This window comes from Rhincodon typus, chromosome 8, assembly GCF_021869965.1.
Source record: "Rhincodon typus isolate 14 chromosome 8, sRhiTyp1.1, whole genome shotgun sequence".
NCBI classification, from domain to species: domain Eukaryota; kingdom Metazoa; phylum Chordata; class Chondrichthyes; order Orectolobiformes; family Rhincodontidae; genus Rhincodon; species Rhincodon typus.
This window is the reverse complement of record NC_063339.1, coordinates 44,231,121-44,236,155: the sequence shown is the minus strand read 5'-3', so window position 1 is coordinate 44,236,155 and position 5,035 is coordinate 44,231,121. Positions and strand designations below refer to the sequence as shown.

Genomic DNA, 5,035 nt, shown 5'->3' with positions numbered 1-5,035 from the left:
CAAAAAACCTTGACGACTGTGGGATGGTTACAAATCAATAGTCAGGATATAGGTGTCGGCCAAAAAAATGCTCAGATAACAGAAAATTTGTTAGTATTTTAAGGGTCCAGATCGAAAACGTCAGCTTTCCTGCTCTTCTGATGCTGCTTGGCCTGCTGTGTTCATCCAGCTGTACACCGTGTTATCTCAGATTCTCCAGCATCGGCAGTTCCTACTATCTCTGTCTTCAAAGTACTCAGGTTATGGTCCTCTTTCACTGAGTCCGTACCCGCCGGGCTTCAGAACATGAGGCCTCACTGCCACCATGCGCTGGCCTCCGTCCAGGACTTGCCTCCAGGACTCGTCTCCCCGGCTGGCCTGGGCTTGCCTCTGCTGTGACTGCGACTCAGCTCCCAGCTCCGTCTGCATTTGCTCTGCTCTCGCTCTGGCTGCAACTCGCCTTCGGGACTCGGCCCACCATTCTGACTGCGGCTCGCATCCGGTTTTGCTCTGCTGCCGCTCTGGGACTCAGCTCACTTCTGGCACTTCGCCCGGGTTCGCTCTCTTCCTGTTCCGCCTGTGACTCGCTAATGGGACTCGGCCCCTACAGCTGTGGCTCATCTCCCATGCTGTGCTAGTCTTGGACTCTGTTCTCCATTCCAAGTAGGGTACTTTAAGAAGTTAAAAGTTTGGGTGAGGTGTGTGGAAGAAAAACTTCAGCAAGAGGGGGAAAAAAAGAAAAAAAAGGAAATGGAGCTGGTGAGCAGAGGAGCTGGAGCATCTTACTCTGCCGCCATCTTAAATGATATGATAAAGGCCAAATTATTTGATAGTTATTTCATAATAGAAATTTACTGCAACTTTTGTTTTGTGCACAGATACAATGGTTCTCTTCCAAATGGAGACAGAGGGCGCAGGAAAAGCAGATTTGCTCTTTACAAACGATCCAAACCTAATGGAGTCAAGCCCAGCACAGTGCATGTTATTTCCACTCCCCAGGCTTCCAAGGTATGTGGTTAAATTGGTTGGTCGAAATAACCATTATTATAATTACAGCAGAGTTTGTGCCACTTGAGATTTCTTGTTGGCCCAATTTCTGCTCCCTCATTTATATTCCCCTTCGCTGGATCTAAACATTTTTTGCATTTTTTAAATGATATTGTCTTGCGCTCGGTACTGCATAAGACATTGTATACACACCTTGGTGCTGTCCTTTCTATTTACCCCTTTCTCCACTGCTTGCAAGGGAGTAACATTAACACGACTTGCAATGAGGTTCAGTAACTTGCTTTGTAAAAGTACAGTAAACCCATCTTCACTTTGTTAAAAAGCAGTCCATTTCCCAATTCAGTCCACAATCAAAAATAATGTAAAAGTAAAAGACAGCATTACTTTGTAAAGATAGTGTAGAAGAATTCTGTATTGGTGTACATTATACCCAACAACCGTATTCAAATTTAGCATACAATACACACGGGGTAAACGAACCCTAAACTATGGTATGAGAGTTGCACGCACAGTTACCCCAATGAGCTGTTAAAATACTGAACTCAAACTGCCTTGCCTGCCCACTATTTGGTGCTTCCCCGACCTAACCATTACCAACATCCCATTTCTATCGTCCCCATCTCCCATTCCCCAGTCTTTTCTAATCCCTTTTTCCTCTCCACCCCTGTCTCTGACCTGGTGCCAAAGGCCTGATCACCTTCTAATCTAGCTGACCAGGAAACATGTCCTAATGGGCTTCTGAGCAGTGGGTTTTAAAATGCAGTTGTTGAGAAATGTTAGATCATAAAATCAGTTTGAGCTCAATGTTGGATGAGCTGCTTGAGACATTGGTGGCAGTTGTGTGAGAGATGAACGGATGCATAGCAACCAGGGTCACTTTATGACCTCCTTCCTCCCTATGTCCCCCAGTTTTCACCCTGTTTTACTGGATTATTCCTCATTCCTACAGATGCTTATATTTGATTCCTTATTAGTCACCATATATTCCTTTAGAATGAAAGAGCACATTTTAATTTACAAGCTATGGACAGGTTTCTGCTGTGTGTTTTTAACATTAGAAGTGGCATAATGGTAATGTCACTGGATTAGTATCCAGAATCTCACCACAGCAGCTCAGAGATGTGTAATAATATTCTGAACAGGTTGATTAGAAAACAATCTAGCAACTGCTCAAGTGACTTTCTCTGGTGAATCTAAGAACCTAACAGCCTCTGTTACATAATCTGTCATTCAAGATATGAACAGTTGTTTGGCAATGTTTGATGACACTTTGTCATCTACAGGGAGAAGTTGCTCATCTTAATTATAATCTAACTGTATTAATTATATTTAATTTTAATAAATGGAGATAGAAGCTTTTTGAATTAATGAGTGTCCAACTTTAGAATTAATGTAAGATCATTAGTTTGATAACATCCTTACAAATTGAAAACTATGCATTTCAGGGTGTAGGTCAGCGCTGTTTTTAATTCTGCGATGGCATTGTTGGTGATGCTTACAAGGCTATTGTTTGTTATCTGTTCCTAATTGCCCTTCAACTGAGTGAGCCATCCATTCACAGGTAGTTCAAGGTCAATGACATTGTTGTTGGTCATTTCTTCCCTAAAGGACTTTGGGGCAGGACGTACGGTCAGATCTGATACATCAGGGTTGCCCCACACTACGTGGGGAACTCTCATCCTGAAGTGATCAATTAGCGGCTAGATGGTGGGCTCTCCAGCATGGAAGAAGAAGCAGCCTGCCTTTCAAATTAGGGAGAAAGTACATCTCAATATCTTTACAACTTTTGAAACTTCTAAATAAAACAAATAGACGCAGCAGCCAAGTTACCTTTCTATATCTTCTTCATAGGCTACCCTGTGGATGCAGGTGTAGGCAGTTAAGTAGGGAAGGCCTCAGAAGTCGACTTGCTTCACTAGACCACTGTCCTGAAGCCATGTCCAGTTTGCTGTGTTATATCCCCACACCTCAGGAGTCAGAGGCTGACTGGAACATTCTGGTTAGCTAGCCTGTGATTTTAGATTTTAATAGGCCTGTATCAGTTGGCCTTCAGTTCACATTGCTCATAGATTGCCGTACTGCCTTCAAGAAAATGACCCACGGTGCACTCATGCCAACGGGCACAGATTTTCACATTTGCCATCTTCCATGCTCATCAGGTGCTAAAAAGTCTTTTGCTCTGTGCATTCATTTCATGTAATGAGAAACAAAAGGCTGATTTCTCAGCTCTTTGGAAGTTTCAATTTTAGTTCTTGAAACAGAAGTATCCATATTGGGTCAGAGATAGTAGGAACTGCAGCTGCTGGAGAATCCGAGATGCTGCTTGGCCTGCTGTGTTCATCCAGCCCTGCACCTTGTTATCCATATTGGGTGTTTCATGCAATAATGTGTTTGAAGCTAGGCGGAGAGAGATGTCTCGGTAACCAGAACTGTTTATTGATCTATGTACATTATGTTCAGGTCAAAGAGAGATGTGTACATGACAATCATGGAAGGCTGCACTTGCTGACACTTGTGTCGATAGCTCTCATAAATATATTTGCAGAATGAGTGAGAAATACCTAATAAATACCAAAAAATTAAAAAGATGTATATCATGTAAGAAAAATAACTTGTTAAACTTAGTAGGATTTCTTGTTTAATTTTTAAAAATTGGCTTAATAGAGTCATGGAGATGCACAGCACAGAACAAACTCTTCATTCCAATGCTGATCTAAATTAATTTAGTCACATTTGCCAGCATTTCGCCCTTATCCCTCTAAACCCTTCCCATTCATATACCAATCCAGATACCTTTTAAACGTTGTAATTATACAGCCTCCGCTACTTCATCTGGCAGTTCATCAGCTATCCTGTTTATAGCTGTATACTGTATATGCATTTGCACCCATTGGAAGCAAAGAATATGGCAAGGAAGTGACCTCTTGGGTTGTTTTGTGCATCTTTGTGGTTGGTTCGGAGTAGCACTGCAAAGATGGTTATAAATAGGCTGCTTGTCATCCTTTATAGTGCATTGCATAGAGATGTTAGATGGTGGAGACGCAGCTGTGGAACAATGAAAATGCAGGTATCCTTACATAAATTTGCCATCTCAGATTTTGAAGTAAATATATGGATGGTATTTTTCTAGTTATTTTCTTTTTCAGTGAAAATAACTTTTAGGTTACACTGTGGTGCTAGTTGTAGCATGTTGAATGTGACATGTTAATTGAGGGTCAATTAATCAGGTTGGAGCCCTGCCACAATGTCACCTTCATGAATTATGGCCTTTAAGTGGGCAATTAATGATCATTGGCATAATAGCCCAGGTAGACTTTGTTTAAATGCAGTCTGTACTTGATTGAGGGATGTGCCTTTCTTTGGGAAAGGCCACTGAAAGCTATCTTTGCCCTTGCTGCTGATTTTTATGCCCCTTCACTGCATCACTGTTTGTGGCTTGGGATTCAGTGACAGCCCTGGGCCTCAGGTGTCATATTGGCAGCACCTTTTTTGTGAACCTGTGGAAGGCTCTCTGCTGTCCAGTTGAGTGCCTGAGTGGCACTTAGTATACTTAATCATCCTAAAATAGGTGATGCGGGGCTGTTGCTGGTTTCTCAGTTGGCAGATGAGACCCCCCTTTGCCTCCATTAAATGCTACCCAAGGTATGTGCCTTTACTAAAGCTATAATTTATGCCTATGATCAAACAGTAAATAGAATACTTGAAAAAATAACCGTTTTAGTTAATCAAATATTCAATATTTATATATTCAATTCTTGATTTTCTGCATAGAATTGCATAACGTATTTGCCAATTTATTTTGTACTTCCTCTATATAATAGTTTTCTCAAATTTTCAATCAACATGTTAGATAATATTAGATTAAGTGCAGAGTTCCATGTTGCCTACTTGAGGAAAAAAGGAATAGCGTAGTGTTCCAAATACTTCTTGTAACTTTTAATCATTTTACAAATTTGTATAGCACATTATCACTGTTGCATATCATAACTTCTACAATATGATTCTCTGCACTTGACTGAAACTGAAGTATAGGAATAAATATCCTATA

At 41.1% G+C, this 5,035-nt stretch overlaps 1 long non-coding RNA gene across 1 annotated transcript in view; it reads left to right on the top strand.

Annotated features, from left to right (window-relative positions):
• The window catches only part of LOC125483658, a 103,591-nt gene extending 102,603 nt beyond the window's left edge, over positions 1-988 (top strand). The window contains exon 3 of the long non-coding RNA XR_007262603.1: positions 858-988. This is a non-coding gene — a long non-coding RNA (uncharacterized LOC125483658). The remainder of the gene's footprint in view (positions 1-857) is intronic.
• Positions 989-5,035: the final 4,047 nt, after the last annotated feature.